A 19853-nucleotide genomic window follows, 5' to 3' on the forward strand; every position below is an offset into this window, starting at 1 on the left:
ATACAAGTGTTACTCTGGAGTCTATATTGGAACCACTTCTTCTTATGTTATATGCCAATGATTTCAATGACAGAATTGAAGGCTTTGTGGCCATATTTGCAGATGATATGAAGATAAGTGGAATGACAGGTCGTGTTGAGGAAGCAGGGAGGCTACAGAAGGACTTACAGAGATGAGGAGAATGGGCAAAGAAATGATAGAGTATATATAGTGTTGGGAAGTGTAAAGTCATGCTCTTTGGTGGAAGGAAAAGAAATGTAGACTATTTTCTAAATGGGGAGAAAATTCAAAAATCTTAGGTGCAAAGGGACTTGGGAGTCATCATGCAGAATTCACTAAAGATTAGTTTGAGGATTGACTCAGTGGTGAAGAAGGCAAATACAATGATAGCATTCATTTCAAGAGGACTAGAATATATAGGATGTACTGTCGAGGATTTATAAGGCACTGGTGAGGCCTCACTTGGAGGTTTGTGAACAGTTTTCTGAGAAAGAATGCAATGACATTGGAGAGGTTTCAAAGAAGGTACATAAAACGATTCTGGGATTGAAAGGCTTTTATGAGGAACTTTCAATCTCTCTGGGTCTGTACTCACTAGAATTCAGAAGAATGAGGGGAGATATTTTTGAAATTTATTGAATGTTAAAAGGCCTTGATAGAGTGGAGGTGGAGAGGATATTTCCTATGTTGGGGAATCTAGGACTAGAGGGCACAGCCTTGGAAAAGTGGTGTTCATTTAGCATGGAGATGAGGAGAAATTTATTTAACCAGATAGCAGCAAATCTGTGGAATTCATTGCCACAGATAGATCTGGAGGCCAAGTTATTTGGTATATTAGAGGCAGAGGTTGATAGATTCTTGATTAGTCAGGGCGCAAAGTATTATGGAGTAAAGGCAGGAGAGTGAGGCTGAGAGAGAAATAGATCAGCAATGATGAAATGGTGGAGCAGTCTTGATGGGTCAAATGGCCTAACTCTGCTTCTATATTTGGTGGTCCCAAGATTTTATGATTGTTTGAAAGGTTCCTTGCTTTTATTTTAAAAGGAGAGCAGTGTATTAGATGTTTGTGTACTTATATCTTTAAGAGTTGTATGAATATGATTTTGATGTAATAATATGGCAGATATGTCTGTGTAGTTAAGAGTTATAGTTTTCAATAAGAAATGTTCCATCACAATTTTTTGCCTAAGGAAGCAATATCAGAAAATCGTCAGCAGATATCATTGGAATTGCAAAGATTGCAGTGGAGAGCTAAGAAAATCATGTCTGAAGAGAAATGTAAAGCAGAGAAGTTGGCGATTAAAATGGGAATCATTGTAAAACAGTCAGTGGATTTTCATGAGAGTTGAAATTGATTTCAGAGAATAACAAGAATTAATTCAATTGACAAGACAACAGTAAACAAATAATTAGAGCATTTAATTAAATATCAAGACAAAATGAATTAGGCAAAATATACCACCATTAAACCGGATCCAAATTACTTTAAACCATAAGCGGTTAACCATTAAAAATAATAACATTAAATGAAAGCACTACAAATAGTAGTGGATACAGTCCAATCCATCACAGGTAAAGCCCACCCCCACCTCCACCCAGAACTGAGCACATTTACAGGGAGCACTGTCACAGACAAGCCACATCCATCTACAAGTAAGCCCACCATCCAGGCTCTCTCTCTCTAATATCAGCTTGAAGGTACAGGAACATAAGGTTCCACACCATCATGTTCAGGAGCAGTTATTACCTCTCAACCATCGAGATCCTGAAACAGAGGGGAGATCTCATCCCAACGATAAAATGATTCCATGACCTATGGACTCATTTTCAAGGACTCCACTACAAATGCTCTCGATATTGTGTATTTATTTATCTATCTATCCATAAGACCATATGACATAAGAACAGAATTAGGACATTCAGCTCATTGATGCTGCTCCCCAATTTCATCATGGCTGATTTATTGTCCCTTTCAAAACCAACCTCCTGCCTTCTCCCATAACCTTTGACACCCTGACATAGAAACATAGACACATAGGAATCTACAGCACATTACAAGCCCTTCAGCCCACAATGTTGTGCCGACTATATAACCTACTCTAGAAACTGCCTAGAATTTCCCTACCACAAAACCCTCTATTTTTCTAAGCTCCATGTACCTATCTAGGGATCACTTAAAAGGCCCTATTGTATCCGCCTCTACCACCTTCACTGGCAATGCATTCCACTCACCCATTACTCTCTGTGTGAAAAATTTACCTCTGTTATCCTCCTTGTACGTAATTCCAAGCAACTTAAAACTATGCCCCCTTATGTTAGCCATCACAGCCTTGGCAAAAAGTTCCTTGCTATCCGCACAATCAATGCCTCTCATCATCTTACACACCTTTATCAGGTCTCTTCTCATCTTCTGTCACTCCAAGGAGAAATGAAAAGCTAACAAGTTCTACCTTAAATATATGCAGTGACCTGGCATTCAAACCTCTCTATGACACTGAATTCCACAGATTCTCCACTCTCTGATTAAAGAAATTCCTCATCTTTTTTTTTCTCTAATTGAGCATCCCTCTATTCTGAGGCCGTGTCCTCTGGTTGTAGACTCCGCACATAAGAAAACATCTTCTCCGCTTCTACTCTATCTAGACTTTTCAATATTTTATAGGTTTCAATGAGATTCCTCACCCCACCCCTCTTCTTCTGAACTCCAGTAAATATAGGCCCAGAAACATCAAACGTTCCTTGTATGGTGATCTTGTCATTGCTGGAATTATTCTCAGTGACCGTCTCAGGACCCTCTCCAATGCTAGCACATCTTTACTTAGATAAAGGGCCCAAAACTGCCTACAATTCTCCAAATGTGGTCTAACCAATGCCTTACAAAGCCTCAGCATTACATCTTTGGTTTTATACTCTACTCCTCCGAAAAATAATTCTTACATTGCAATTGCCTTTGTTACCATCTGCAAGTTAACCTTTAAGGCATTCTGCATGAGGGGACTAAAGTTGCATCTTTGGTTTCTGAATTGCTTTCTTTGTAGAGAAAATATTTATTTATTGAGATACAGTTTGAAATCGGCCCTTCTGGCCCATCAAGCAATGCAGCCCAGCAATCCCGCAATTTTAATCCTAGCTTAAACATGAGACAATTTACAATGGCCAATTAACCAATCAACTGGTAGGTCTTTGGACTGTGGGAGGAAACTGGAGCATTCAAACTTATAGATGATGTTTGAGCCTTGACTAGCCACACACTTGTGGGTGTAGAGAGAGTAGAGCAGTGGACTAAGCATGCAACCTTGAGCTGCTCCAGTGCTCATTGTCAGCGAGGAGGGGATGCTATTTCAGACTGTGGTCTCCCAGTCAGGATGTCAAGGATCCAACTGCAGAGTGAAATATAGAGGCCATATTTTGCAGCTTGGTGGTTATGATTTTGTTGAACACTGAGCCGTAGTCAACAAACAACAGCCTAACATAAGTATTGATATTATCCAGGTGATCCAAGGCCAAGTGGAGATTGCATCCCCTGTACACCTATTCTGACTAGTAGGTCCAGGTCCTTCTTTAGACAGCAGTTGACTCTAGCCATGACTAACCTCTCAAACCACTTCACAGTAGATGTGAGTACCACTGGGCAATAGTTGTTGAGGCAGCTCAACCTACTTTTCATGGGCACTAGTGTGATTGTTGCACTTTTGAAGCAGGTGGGAACCTCCGACTGCAGCAGCAAGACATGGAAGATATCCTTGATTGCTCCCACCAGTTGGTAGGCACAGGTTTTCAGAGCCCCACCAGGGTCTGAAGCCTTGCAAGGGTTCACCCTCTTGAAATATGTTCTGATGTCGGCCTCCAAGACAGAGATTACGAGGTCAGAAGATGCTGCAGGAATTCGCACACACGTAGTTTTATTCTTCTTTTCGAAGTGTGCATAAAAGGCATTGAGCTCATCTGGGAGTGAAGCATTGCAGCCATTCATGATGTTAGGTTTTATTTTTGTGGAAATAATGGCCTACAAACCCTGAAAGGGCTGACATGCATTTGATTCTGTCTCTACTCTCAAATGGAATTGTTTCCTTCCCCTTAAAATAGCTAGGTTATAACTGAACTTCGCATATATTTCTGGATCAGAGGTCTTGAATGCCATAGATCTAGCACTCAGCAGACTATGAATCTCCTGCTTTTGGTTTAGGTACATATATCTGGTATGTTCTTGAAGCCACACACTCATCCACACAGATCTTGATGAAGTCTGTGACAACTGTGATGTAACCATGATGAATCCTTAAATATTGAATATTGTCCTTAATCAAAGGTGTAAGATGTTCTCCATCTCCCTTGACCATACCTTCCTGCTCTGTACCACTGATGCTGCTGTCTTTAGACTCAGCCTATATTCTGGATGTAGATGTGCACACAGATGATCAGACTTAGCCATTTTCTAAACTATTCCAGAATCAAGTGATTCTTGAAAGATCATTGCAAATGCCTCCACAATCTCTTCAGATACTTCTTTCAGAACCCTAGAGTGTAGTTCATCTGGTCCAGGTGACTTATCGACTTATCGACTTTTCAGCTTTCCAAGCACCTTCTCCTTAAATGAAAGGAACTACACTCACTTTTGCCCCCGATACTTTTGAATTTCTGGCATTCTGCTGGTGTTTTCCACAGTGACACAAAATATTGTTAAGTTCATCTGCCATTTCTTTACTACCCCATTACTACTTGCCCTATGTTATATCCAGTGGTCCAATATCCATTCTCACCTTTCTTTTACTCTTGATATATTTGAAAATCATTTTGGTGTCTTCTTTTATATTATTGGCTAGCTAAGCTTTATATTTCATCGTTTCTTTCCTTAAGGCTTCTTTTGATTTTTAAAAATTTCTTAATCCTCTAATTGCCCACTAATTTTTGCTCTATTATGTGCCCTTATAGATCCTTCTTTTTCTTTTATTCTGCCTTTGACTTGCCCTGTCAACCACTGTTGCCTCTTCATCCCTTATGAATACTATTTCTTCTTTGGGATGTTTCTATCCTGTGCCTTCTGAATTGCTCCAAGAATCTCCAGCCACTGCAGTTCTGCCATCAACCATGCTAGTGTCCCCTTACAATCAACTTTGGCCAGTTCCTCTTTCATGTCTTTTATTCCACTCTAATACTGATACATCCACTTTTAGCTTTTCCTTCTCAAACTGCCGGGCGAATTCTATCATTTTATGATCACTGTCTCCTAAGGGTTCCTTTACTTTAAGCTTCTTAATCAAATCTGTTTCACCTAATCCAAAATTACCTTTTCTCTATTGGGCTCAACCACAAGCTGCTATAAAAAAATAATCTTGTAGGCACTCTACCAATTCTCTGTCTTGGGATCAAACATCGGTCAGATTTTCCCAATCTACCTGCTAATTGAAATCTATGACTATCATAACATTTCCTTTTTTACATGGCTTTCTTATCTCCCATTATAATTTGTAGCCCACATCCTGGCTACTGTTTGGAGGCCAACATGTATCTCCCATCAGGGTCTTTTTACCTTGCATTTTCTTAGCTCTGCATCTTCTGATCGTATGTCATCTCTTTCAAAGGATTTGATTTCATTTTTTACCAACAGTGCCATTCCAGCCTCTTTGCCTACCTATCTGTCCTCTCAATACAATGCATATCCTTCAAGGCTGAGCTCCCAACTATGATCTTTTCAGCTGCAACTCAGTGATGCCCACAATGCCATACCTGCCAATATCTAACAGCGCTATAAGATCATCTACCTTATTCTGTATACCCTGTGCATGCACAGTCCTGTTCTTCAGTCAATATCTTCAGTCCTGTTTTAATCATCCTTTTCAATTTTGCCTCCATATTACATTTCAACTCATTCCATAGACTGCAATTTTGCCCTGTCATCTGCCTGTCCTTCCCCACTGTCAGACTACACACAGCATTTGCTTTTACATTAACTGCTGTATCCTCAACCCTCTCATTCCCATTTCCATCTCCCTGCCAAATTAGTTTAAACTGGTGGTTCCTAAACCTTTTTGAGTTACCGTCCTCATGGCTAACAGACCACAACCCCAGCACCTGCTTCTTCCGCTCCTGCCATTACATAAAAAACTATAAAGAATTTTGATACAATGTACAGTGTATGGAAACAGGAAAAGCAAATTAAGCACAGTGTCATGGTCCGGATTGGGTTCCCTTTAAATTTACTTTGTTTGTGTTACGATCCAGACCGCTGACTCCTTGTTTCCCTTTATTTCCCTGTTTTCCCATGTCCCTCGGGCTTGGTGACTAAAGGCAATTTACTCTCGACTGAATAGGCAGTTTACAAGTCTCTGGCTTCAGCCGTTTGGGGCGAGAGCGTTACGGAGCATTAACAAAGTCACAGTAGCTACCATGAACCAAAGTCATTTAGCCGGAGCCAACTAAGTTTATTGCCGGAGCAAGCCAAGACTCCTCCTGAGGCAAGTGCCAGGAAGCTGCCTTCCCCTGCCAGAGCGGGTCCAGGTAAGGTTAACCCGCCAGGGTGAGTCAAGAGCTCCTGCTGCTTAGAGCAAACTCAGGCCCAGTTATAGTACCGTCCATTGATGTTCTATCGTCTCGTATCCAGCTCAGTAGGCAGGCCATTTGCCGCTACTCGAGTGTACTGACATTGTTTTGTCATCTCATAACCAGCTCAATAGGCAGGCTGTTTGCTGCTGCTTGAATGGACTGTCATTTGTATTCCATATACGAGTCCTGGCCCTAGGTCCTGTCCCCAACGAGGGGACCTGACTCTGGGTAAAGCCTTGGCCCTACGTCCTGTTCCCAAGGAGGGGTCCCAGCTCTGTGTTTGGTATTCCAAGTCCTGGCTCTGTTGTTCCACGTATCAAGTATCAAGCTCCGAGGTCCGTGTTCCGAGCCCTGGCTCTGATCCCCGAGCTCCAAGTCCTAGCCCCCAGACCCTGAGTCTCAGCCTAGTCCCGGGCCCGAGTCCCTGTCCATTATGCCTATTCCTGCTTCCTCTTTGCTCTCCTTGATTTCTCTCTGTTCTGTCCTTGCGTCACGACTCTGTTTGTAAATAGTAATAAACTCTAGTTAACCTTACAAAACGTGTTTGTGTCCTGAATTTGGGTCCTCCTCCAGCAGCTTTGCCCCTCCACATTGAGACACACAGAGACTAATAATTCCAAAAATATTCAAATCTATAGCTACAAATAAAATTATTCCTTCAGTTAATTCGTGTAAAATATCATTTCATCACCAATTTTAGAGTGTACATTAGTAGTCCAACTTTTCACTCCTTCATTGCTCTTTCATCTTTCAATGAGATGGACGGGCTTGGTACAGTGATATCAGCTTCTCAACATCAGGCTGAACGTCACTCAGATTGAGTCTCAGAACCTCGCATTCGGTAATTTGAAGACTGTTTCAGTGCTTTGGAAGAAGTTTGGTGACTGCACTGAAACCATACTTCACTAAATGTGATGTTGGAAAGGCAATAAAAAACATATTGACCTTTTTCCAAAGTGCAAGAAAGTATTCAGAGATTTATTTCTGCTGCCAAAAGTCTTGATATGATTTTCAAGAAAGTAATAACCCCATGGTGACATTCTCCCATTGATGGTGACCTATCTGTTTCACGACCAAGAACATTGGTGAGAAGAATGTCCTTCTCTGAAATATTGAATTCCCCTTTGCATCTGCTTCTAGTCCCCTTGGAAATAACAACTCTTGAACCATGCTTTCATCTTTTATGAAGCAAACTTAACCAAGAAACAAAGATTCATTGACTGGCAGAGCTGACTCATCCAACTGGAAAGCAAATTATTTTGTCCAACGTAAGACAATGGGAATCGTACTAGCAGACACTGTACTACATTAGAAGACACATTGTTGCCAGTCACTACATTCTCAGATATCTCCTTGAACAGAAATTTCACTGACTGGAATTGCTTTAATCATTTTTACTGGTGGCTGATGAAAAACCGGACTCAGAGCCCCTCTTGCTGCTGGCAGAATCAGTTAATTCTCCAATTGTATGGAGCTTCCTAGATTTAGTAATGAACAATGAAATATTGTATAAAGCACACAAACCATCGCTCTTTTGTTGTGAAGTGCTGGCAAACATGCTTTGAATTGTTTTCCATTTCTGAAAGTTTTCACAAAGCAACTGAAAATAAGCCAAGCTCTTGTTTGCTTTATCTAAGTGCATTTTCTTCAAATGTTCAAGAAGCCTAGATGGTTCATTTTCTTTATTTGAAAACAATTTTCACACAACACATTGGCTGCTGCTGGTTGCTTGGTGCTGGTATAAATTCATATTACAGATACTCCACACAATGCTGTCTACACTTCTTCTTCATTTGGTCTGCTTCTGTCATTTTCATTTTGGACTAATGACCACAGTCAATCGCCTATTGTTAAAATCAAACCTCAAGTGCTATGATCAATAAAGGAGAAAGTTCTGACATCATAATAGCCCAGGCAAAACTTGATTCTCTGCCTGAAGGTGGGGTAGTGATATCTCAAATGAGCCATGGGCTAGAAGGATAGATTCTGAATTTTACTGCATTGAATGTCATTCCCTAATTCACAGGAGTTGCTTCACTCCGTAATTAAGACTACGGGAATCATACCAGCAGACACTGTACTACATTAGTGAATGGCAATAATGCACAGAATGGGCCTGGAAAAACACAATTTCTTCAGTCCAGATTTCTAAGTTAGGCCAAATACATGAGAGTCATATTGCTTTTCAACAATCATGAGGCACTGAGGAAAAAATGTTTATAACAAGTAATTAATTTCTTAAATTAAGGTGTAATCCCTTAGCTGTCCCCTTGCTACTGTGCACCCCCTCTCACTGATCCCGGTAGTGTTTGATGGGACCGTGTAGAGGAATAATCACTCTGTGTCTGACCCCGGGAGTCCCCCCCCCTTAAAATCCCCCACTGCCCCCTGTAGGTGATATCACACACTTTGGGAACCATTAAATCCTCCCCAACAGTCCAGTAAACTTACCTACAAGGATATTGCTGTCCTTCAAGCTTAGGTGTAAGTTTTTGGACAGGTCGTATCCCAGAACAGATCCTAGTGATCCAGAAATATGAACACCTGCTCCCTGCACCAATTCCTCAGCCATCCATTTATCTGCCAAATCATCCCATTCTTACCCTCACTAGTGCATGGCACAGGCAGCAATCCAGAAATGACTACCCTTGATGTCCCGCTTTTCAGCTTTCTACCTTACGTCCTCTAGTTTCGCTTCAGGACCTCATCCTTTATCCTACCCATGTCATTGGTACCTATATGTACCATGACTTTGGGCTGTTCACCCTCCCTCTTTAAAATGCTGTGAATATCCCTGACACTGACACCTGGGAGATAACATACCATCCAGGTATCTCTTTCATGTCCACAAAATCTCCTGTCTAGTCATCTATGTGACTCCCCGGTCACTCATGCACCCCTCCTTTCCACCCATCCATTCTCTTCTGTCACAGAGCCAGCCTCAGTGCCAGAGACCTGGTCACTGCAGCTTCTCCCTGCTAGGTCAATCCTCCACACCTGTCCCCCCACAAACAAAGCAGAATATCTGTTATTGAGGGGAATGGCCACAAGAGTACCTTGCACTGGCTGACTATTCCCTTTCCCTCCCCTGACAGCCACACTGCTACTTTCCTCCTGCAACTTAGAGGTGACTACCTTCCTAGAGTTCCTATCTTGAGGCCGAAGTCGACTATGGATGTTGCGTCCCAGCTGTCTGTGTGATATGCCAATCAGAATGCAAGCCAGGGCAATATGACATGGAGAACAAGCTGTTGCCCATGCAGCAGGCAACCCCCCCCCCTCCCCCCGCCAACACAGATGATGAATCCAAACGAACGGCAGAGACCGATCCAGCTTGGCACCAGCCATGTCACAGGTGGTGCGAGTAAGTGTTGAGCTCAACACAGGGCTACCTTAGAGAATCCAGGTCCGGATTTTTTCTCGGCGTTTACTACTAAAGCCTTCCTTATGAGTGGGTGTAGCTGCAAGTCAGTGGAGGTTTCTGATCAGAGTTTTCATTCTCCTAGATGAGCTGGCAACAATGGCTGATGAGCCCCATCTGGATGAACTGACTCTTTTAAGGCCTTTGCTCCTTTTCCTGGCAGTAGGATCAGTTCCACCAGGTATATTAACTAAGCCATACATAAAGTCCAGGAGCTGGACTTGGTTGTCAGAGATTATTTGAGACATACGCCATTGGGAGCATTTAATATAGTGGGAGCTTATCCCCACTGCCTCTCCCAGCTATGACAACCTTAAGGAGCCAGCTCCTAGGTATCACTTTCTCATTTATCAGCATTAGCCAAAGGTCATCCAGCTGCAGCTTCAGTTCCTCAACACAGTCTCTAAGGAGCTGCAGATAACTGAATGCATTTACTGCAAAATGTATCAGAGGGACTGGGGATCTTCCACAGGTCCCACATCTCATATGAAGAACATACCAATAACCCTGGATCCATTCTTGACACACTAGATACTGTATCTACTAATAGACAAAGAAGGAGAAAAAAAACTAGACACTTTCTGAGAGCCTCCACCTGTTCTCCCAAGAGCCATCCATCACCATGCTATTTATTTAGAGATAGAGCACAGCACAGGCCCTTTTAGCTTTATGAACCACTCAGCAGGCAACCCATCTACTTAACACTAGCTTAATCACAAGGCAATTTATAATGACCATATATTAATATTACTGTGTTATTTTTCTTTTTGTATTTACACAATTTGTTGTCTTGTGCATGTTAGTTTTCTTCTGTCTCTGTGTGTAGTTTTTCATTGATCATATTGTGTTCTTTGTAGAAAACAAACCTCAGGACAGTATAGGGTGACAATATCTACTTTGATAATATATTTACTTTGAATTTATCTTATATGTGGTGTAGTCAAATAATAAATAATGAGGTGTTTTTGTTTAATATGGAAAGGAGGTCAGTGCATGTGGAAACTCCAGATTGCTTCACATGTTCTGGATAATCATAGAGAAGCGAAGTGCTTCCGACTGCTCAGGCTCAAAATTAGAGATTGTGAGCAAATGAGCAGCTGAGAATTTCTTGAATTGGTTATTGTACAACTTCAGAAAATTTGAATGACTGTAAGGTTGGCTGGCTATCTGAGAAGTAGGAAGAAGGTAGAAAATGAGGAATGATTTGTGACTGTGGTACTCAAACTGGTTTTCAACATTTTCAGAAGGTACTATCAATGCTGTGGCCAATCCATGGGACTGTGGACCAACTGACCATACATGGCACATAGTGAAGTACTGAAATGCAATAGTCACAGAGGAGTCTGCTATTACAAAAATGGCTTGGTAATGAAAACTTAGCATGGCATGTTGAAAATAACCCAAACTGGGTACACACACACAATGGATTTGACAGATGCTGGAAAGCTTGAACAAAAACACTAATTGCTGAAGGAACTCCATAGTTCAGACAGCATCTATGGAGAAAGATGAACAGTTGATGCAGTTCAGGCCAACCCTTCATCAGGATACCCTGTAAGAGGAGAGAAACAACTAGCAGACATGGCTTAGGTTTGGGCTAAGAATTTAGCATAAATTTCTGAAGTCAAAATTTCAGAAGACTGGGTGGAAGCCAACAGCAAGGCAGTAAAATTTTGATTCCCATTAACTACAGCTGTACCTTCAGTACCATAATTCCAAGCTAACTTATCTCCAAACTCGTAGACCTAAGACTCAACACTTCCCTTTTGAACTGGATCCTTGACCAACAGACCATAGACAGCAAGGATAGGTCACCCATCCACCATGAATTAATTCAACACTAGTGCCCCACAAGGCTGCATCCTCAGCCCCTGCTCATGAGTCTGCACCTAGATTCTGCTCTATCTCCAATTTACAATAGTGCAGATGATACTACTATAGTGTATAATATTTTGGATAAAAATGAATTGGAGTACAGGAAGCATAGAGAAGGTTGAGTGACATAGTGTCATAACAACTACCTTTCTCTGAGTGTCAGCAAAACAAAAGCTGTTGTCACTGACCTCAGGACTGGGAGGAGTACACATGCACCTGTTTACATCAATGGTCATGAGGTTGATAGGGTTGAGCTTCAGGTTCGTTGGAGTGAACATCATCAATAGCTTGTCCTGCTCAAAACATGTTGGAGCTACATCCAAGAAAGCTCAACAGTGTCTCTACTTCCTCAGGAGGTTAAAAGAATTTTCCATGTCCTTTAACCCTCACCAATTGTTAATCAATGAACTGCAGAAACCACGTTAACTAGATTCATCATGGCTCTGGTATGTCAACTGCTCTGCCCATGACTGCAAGAAACAGCAGGGAGTTGTGGACACAGAAATGAGCCCCCCTCCACCTCTATAGCGTCTGTCTATACCTCACTGCCTTGTCAAAGCAGCCAGCATGTGTGTGGGCATCCATCACGAGCCACAAGGACCACCAACATCCTTGGGTGGGTGTGTTTGTCATTTGTGTCTCCAGCGGCAACTGATGAGTCCAATCCGTGCTAGGAAGTATCTCCCACATGTGGGGTAAGTGTGCGAAGGTTCTGTAGCTGCTTGTTCTTTCCACTTTTATCGCTTCCTTTTTGCTTCGGCATTACAATTCTTTTCAGCTTTGGTAGAACCTTTATTGGGAAGGCTCTGCCAGGATGAGTGGTTGAAGGATGTACGTTCCCAAGAAGACTGATCAATCTCAAAAGCTTTGAGCAAAGTCTTGAGTGCGTCCTTGAATCCTTTTCACTGACCATCACAAAAGAATTTCCCTATGGACGGTTCCCTGAAGAACAACTGCTTGGGGATGCAATCATCTGATACCCTGACAACCTGGCCTGTCTACTTGACTTGATGTTTTATCAGCAAGGTGTGGATGGTGATTACATCTGCTGCAGACTGCACTTCTCTGTCAGGAACTCTGTCTTGCCAGTTGATTTTGATGATCTTCCATAGGCATGACAAGTGGAACTGCTTCAGTCTATGTGCACGTCTTATGTACACAGTTCACATTTCACACACTTAGAGGAGGATGACAGAATGTGTAGACTTTCAGCTTGATCTTCAGAGTAATTCCCCTTCGCCCCAAACAGTGTCATTTAGTTTCCCAAAATTGGCACCAGTCTTGGCGATGCTGACCACTTTGTCAATGTCAACTGCTCTTGAGCGGGTGCTGACAAGATATGTGAACTCCTCTGCTGCCTTGAGATGGACGACTCCACATAGGTTTGATCTGGGGCTGCTTGATGCATGACTTCTGTCTTCTTGGTGCTGATGGTGAGACTGAAGTTGTCACATGCAGTGGAAAATTTGCCAATAATGTTGAGAGCACAGTCGTCAGTAAGTCTCTCAGCACTGCCTTTTTGACTTAAATAACAGCTTGAAGCCTGTGCTGGTTGAACAGCTTACCATCCATCCTGTATCTGATGTGGAATCCAGGATCACTGCCCCAGAATGAATCAGTCAACATCACACTGAACGTCATGCTGAGATGGGTGGGAAGGCATGTCCCAGCATGTATTGTGGAGCGCAAAGAGCACAGCAAGACATGTAGATCACCCTGGTCATCCACTGCATCCTGACCTATCTCCAGTCGTCTTGACTCTCATCTTGCCACTGGATCCAGATAGACAAGGATGAGAGTGTGAGCAGCCAGCGTAATCAAAGATCAAATTCATTCTGGATGAATCTTATTCCCTCTCCCATCAGGCAGAAGATAAAAAAAAAGCCTAAAAGCTCATACCGTCTGGCTCAAGGACAACTTCTGTTCAGCAGTTCTATAACTATTAAATGGTTTCCTAGCACAATAAGATGGACGCTTAACCTCTCAATCTACCTCGTTATGACCTTGTACACTACCTGCACTATCTCTACGTAATGAACAATTTATTCTGCACTCTGTTCTTCTTTCACCTTTGTATTATTTCAATGTAATATTGTTGGTGGGTTGGTGATCCCAACTGGAAGTTGTGGTACATACTGGTATCAACAACATTTATAAGAAAAGGGATGAGTTCCTGAAGAGAGGATATTGGGAGTTGTGTAGAAAGCTGAAAAGCAGGACCTCCGTGGAGGTATTCTCTGGATTGATTCCTGTGACATATGCCAGTGAGGGTAAGAAAAGGATGATTTGACAAATGAATGTGTGAATGAAGAACTGGTGCATGGAGCACAGTTTCAGATATATGGATCATTGGGATCTTTTTTGAGGAAGATATGTCCTGTAAAAAAAGGACGAGTATACCTGAACTTGGGGTGGGGGGCAATATTTTTGCAGACAGGTTTGCTTGAGCTGTTGGGAAAGGTTTAAACTAATTTGTCAGGAGAATGGAAACCAGTGTGATTGGGCTGAAGATGGAGCAGTTGGTATACAACTAGATGCAGTAGGCAGTGAGACAGTGAGGAGGGACAGGCAGGTGATGGTCCAAAATTGCAGTCAATAGAATGAACTACAGTGTAACAGGGGGCCAAAATCAAGGAGTTATATTTGAGACCCATCACACTGTTTGTCCTTCTGCCATCAGGCAAACGTTACAGAAGCATCAAAACAAAAACCACAAGGCTACTAAACAACTTCCTCCCACAGGCAGTCAGACTGCTAAATAGCTGCTCTACCTGACTGCTTTGGACACTTTTAACTTGCATTGGACACTTATAACTTGATTTTAAATGACATGTGGCTGTTGTGTTTTACTATTTATTGTTGTGTTTATTATTTAGTGTTGCGTTTGTTATGTTATGATTGCACTTGCCCCTGGGAAACGCTGCCTCATTCTGCCCTGCAGAGCTGATGTATGGTTGGAATGACAATAAAGTTTTTGAATCTTGAATCTTGAGTGCACGCAATATACGGAATAAGAAAGATGCTCCTGTACCGCACCGAGGAATTGGCAGTTTTGTGCATTGCTGAGTCATGGCTGAAAGAAGATCATAGTTGGGAGCTTAACATCCAAGGATACATATTGTATCGGCAGAGTAGGCAGGTAGGCAGAGGGGGTGGGGTGTCTCTGTTGGCAAAAAATGAAGTCAAGTTTTAAGAAAGAGGTGACATAGAAATGAAAGATCTAGAATCCCTATGGGTAGAGTTAAGAAACTGCAAGAATAAAAAGATCTTGTGACTTACTGTATATACAGGCCTCCAAGCAGTAGTCAGTACATGGACTACAAACTACAATAGGAGACAGAAAAGACATGTAAAAAGGACAATGTTGTAGTAGTCATGGGGGATTTCAATATAAAGGTAGATTGGGAAAATCAGGTTAGAGAGGGAATTTGCAGTATGCCTACAAAATTGCTTTTTAAAAACAAGAGAAAATCTGCAGAAGCTGGAAATCCAAGCAACACACAAAATGCTGGAGGAACTCAGCAGGTCAAGCAGCAGCTATGGACAAGAGTACAGTCAACATTTCAGGCCAAGACCCTTCATCAGGATCTTAGAGCAGGTTGTGTTTGAGCTCACCAGGGAATGGCAGTTTTGGAATGGGCATTATACAATGGCGCGGATTTCATAAGGGAGTTAAGATGAAGTAACACTTAGGAGGCAATGATCATAATATAATAGGACTCACTCTGCAGCTTGAGAAAGAAAAGTTAAAATTGGATGCATCAGTATTACAGTGGAGTAAAAGGAATTACAGAGGCATGAGACAGGAGCTGGACAAATTTGATTCAAAGGGGACATAGCAGCGATTTCGACAGAACAGCAATGGCTGAAATTTCTTAGAACAATTCTGAAGGCACAGGAAAGATACATACCAAAGAAAAAGAAGTATTCCGAAGGGAGGATGAGACAACCATGGCTGACAAAGGAAGGATAAAAGGAAAAGAAAGGGCATATAATACATCAACAGTATATCAGAAGTTAGAGGATTGGGAAGCTTTTAAAAACCAACAGAAGGCAATTAAAAAGCCTTAGTGTGAGAAAAGATGAAATATGAAGATAAGCTAGTCAATCATATAAAAGAGGATACCAGAAGTTTTCTCCATGTATAAAGTGTAAAAGATAGATAGGAGTAGATCTCTGGTAAATGATGCTGGAGAGGTAGTAATGGGGAAACAAAGAAATGCTGGATTCCCTTAATAAGTATTTCACATCTGTCTTCACTGTGGAAGACACTAGCAGAATGCCAGAAGTATGAGTGTCATGGGGCAGTAGTGAGCGTGGTTGTTACTACTAAAACGAATGTGCTTGGGAAACTGAAAGGTCTGAAGGTAGATAAGTTGCTTGCACCAGATGGACTATATCCTCAGAGATTGTGGAGGGATTAGTGAAGATTCTGGAATGATTGCAGATGACTGGAAAATTGCAAATGTCACTCCACCCTTAAAGAGGTAAGAGAGGAGAAGAAAGGAAATTATTGGCCAGTTAACCTGACTTCAATGGTCAGGAAGATGTTAAAGTCCATAATTAAGGATAAGCTTTGAGAATAATTGGAGGCATATGACAATATAGGCCAAAGTCAGTATGGTGAAATTACACTTGATAAATCTACTGACATCCTTTGCGAAATATCAAATAAATTGACAGAAGGGAGCTAGTGGATGCTGTTTATTTGGATTTTCAGAAAGGCCTTGAAAAGCTGCTGCACATGAGGCCACTTAATAAGCTGGAAAAAAGATTAGCTGACTGGCAGGAGGCAAATAATGAGAATATAGGGGGCCTTTTCTGGTTGGCTGCCAGTGACTAATGGTGATCATCAGGGTTCAGTACTGGAACCGCTTCCTTTCACGGTACATGTCGATGAGTTAGATGACAGATTTGATGGCTTTGCAGCCAAGTTTGCATCTAGTACAAAGGTAGGTGGGGTGATGGAAACAGTGTCTGTAGAAGGACTTGTACAGATTGGGAGAATGAATAAAGCAGCAGCAGATGGTATATAGTGTAGGAAAGTGCACTTTGGCAGAAGGAACAAGTGAGGCCTAAAGGTTATCTTGTAGGTTGAGTCAGTTGGTAGGAAGGCAAGTACAATGTTATTCATTTCAGGAAGACTATAATACAAAAGCAAGGATGCAATGCTGAGGCTTTATAAGGCATTTGGAGTACTTTGAGCAGTTTTGGACCCATATCTTAGAAAAGGTGTGCTGGCATTGGTGAGGGTCCAGAGGCAGTTATTAAGAATAATTCCAGGAATGACAGGGTTATCGCATGAAGAGCTTTTGAAAACCTGGCCAGCAGGAGCCATCTCTGCTCTTCAAGACTGCTTTGAGCACAATGACTGGCACATGTTCAGGGAGGCTGCAACCAATGGCGACTCTACCAACTTAGAGGAGTACACAGCATCAGTGACCAGCTACATCAGCAAGTGCATCGACGATGTCACTGTGTCCAAGACCATCACCACATGCGCTAACCAGAAGCCATGGATGACAGCGGAGGTGCGTGCACTGCTAAGGACCCGTGACTCCGCTTTCAGAGCAGGCGACAAGGCAACCCTAAAAACAGCGAGGGCCAAACTGTCCCAGGCCATCAGAGGGGCAAAGCGTGCACATGCCCAGCAAATCCACAGCCACTTCCAGGACAGCGGTGACACGCGGCACATGTAGCAGGGCATTCAGGACATCACCTGACTGTGCGGGTGATGCCTCCCTCCCAGATGCGCCGAATAACTTCTATGATAGTTTTGAGGCAGAAAATGATGTGAGGGCGAGCAAGTCCACCCCACCTCCAAATGACCAGGTGCTGTGTCTCACCATGGCCGATGTGAGGAGAACCTTGTGCAGGGTCAACCCATGGAAGGCTGCTGGACCAGACAATATTTCTGGTAGAGTGCTTAGAGGATGTGCAGAGCAGATAGCAGATATTCTTACTGACATCTTCAACATCTCCCTGCGCAGCACTATCATTCCAACGTGCTTTAAGGCCACCACCATCGTCCCTGTACCAAAGAAGTCTTCAGTGTCCTGCCTCAATGACTACTGCCCCGTTTCACTCACATCCATCGTCATGAAGTGTTTCGAGAGGCTCGTCATGAGACACATCAAGACCCCTCTGCCCCCCTCACTAGACCCTCTGTAGTTCGCGTACCATCCCAACCATTCAACAGACAACACCAATGCCATCGCCCTCGACCTACCCCTAACCCAGCTGGACAAAAAAAGGCATGTACGTTCAAATGCTGTTCATAGACTTCAGCTCAGCTTTCAACACAATCATTCCTCAGAAACTGATTGGAAAGCAGAGCCTACTGGGCCTGAGCACCTCCCTCTGCAAATGGATAATAGATTCCTGACTGGGAGACCACAGTCAGTCCGACACCATCTCCAGCACCATCACACTAAGCACGGGGACCCCGCAGGGCTGTGTGCTCAGTCCACTGCTGTTCACTCTGTTGATCCACGACTGTGTTGCAACACACAGCTCAAACCACGTCATAAAGTTCACTGATGACACGACCGTGGTGGGTCTCATCAGCAAGAACGATGAGTCAGCATACAGAGAGGAGGTGCAGCAGCTAACGGACTGGTGCAGAGCCAACAACCTGCCTCTGAATGTGAACAAAACAAAAGAGATGGCTGTTGACTTCAGGAGGGCTTGAAGCGACTACTCTCTGCTGAACATCAATGGCTCCTTGGTTGAGATTGTAAAGAGCACCAAATTTCATGGTATTCACCTAGTGGAGAATCTCAGCTGGTCCCTCAACACCAGCTCCATAGCAAAGAAAACCCAGCAGCATCTCTACTTTCTGCGAAGGCTGAAAAAATTCCATTTTCCACCACCCATCCTCATCACATTCTACAAGGGTTATATTGAGCGTATCCTGAGCAACTGCATCACTGCTTGGTTCGGAAATTGCACCATCTCGGATCGCAGCAGATAGTGAGGTCAGCTGAGAAGATCATCGGGGTCTCTCTTCCCACCATTACATTTACACTACACACTGCATCCACAAAGCAAACAGCAATATGTAGGACCCCACGCACCCCTCATACAAACTCTTCTCCCTCCTGCCATCTGGGAAAAGGCCCCGAAGTATTTGGGCTCTCAAGACCGTTTCTTCCCCCAAGCCATCAGACTCCTCAATACCCAGAATTTGGACTGACACCAACTTACTGCCCTCTATTGTGCCTATTGTCTTGTTTATTATTTATTGTAATGCCTGCACTGTTTTGTGCACTTTATGCAGTCCTGGGTAGGTCTGTAGTCTAGTGTAGTTTTTTCTGTGTTGTTTTTACATAGCTCAGTGTAGTTTTTGTATTGCTTCATGTAGCACCATGGTTCTGAAAAACATTGTCTAATTTTTACTGTGTACTGTACCAGTAGTTATGGTGAAAATTACAATAAAATAGTGCCTTGACTTGGTGGCTCTGGGCATGTAATTGCTGGAGTTTTGATGAATGAGGGGGGAATCTTATTGAGACCCATTGACTATTGGAAGGCCTAGATAGAGTGGATGTGGGGATGAGGTCTCCTATAGTGGGGAAGACCCGGACCAGAGGGCACAGCCTCAGAATAGGGGGAACGCATTTAAAACAGAAAAACAAGAAAAAAATTAAAAGAAAAAGAAAAAAAATTATTTAGCCAGATGGTGGTGAATCTGTAGAATTCATTGCCACAGATGACTGTGTAGGCCATCATTGTGTATATTTAAGGCGGAGAATGACATGTTCTTGATTAATAAGGGTGTCAGAGGTTACGGGGAGGATGCTGGAGAATGGGGTTAAGGGGGATAAGAAATCAACCATGATGAAACAGTAGAGCAGATTTCATGGGCCAAATGGCTTAATTCTACCCTATGCCTTCTGATCTTATCAGCAGGTTAATATGATTGAGAAGTCTGCTAGTTACTAAATCAGTGTGGGGAACAAGGACCAAAGTAAAGTGGCTGTGTTCTCTCTCAATAATGATTGGACCAAATTCC

At 42.7% G+C, this 19853-nt stretch overlaps 1 protein-coding gene across 1 annotated transcript in view; it reads right to left on the minus strand.

The window, feature by feature from the left end:
• The window catches only part of LOC132405150 (glutamate receptor ionotropic, delta-2-like), a 497754-nt gene that overhangs the window by 327771 nt on the left and 150130 nt on the right, over window positions 1-19853 (minus strand). The window lies entirely within an intron of this gene.

Source organism: Hypanus sabinus, chromosome 15, assembly GCF_030144855.1.
Source record: "Hypanus sabinus isolate sHypSab1 chromosome 15, sHypSab1.hap1, whole genome shotgun sequence".
Classification (NCBI taxonomy): Eukaryota; Metazoa; Chordata; class Chondrichthyes; order Myliobatiformes; family Dasyatidae; genus Hypanus; species Hypanus sabinus.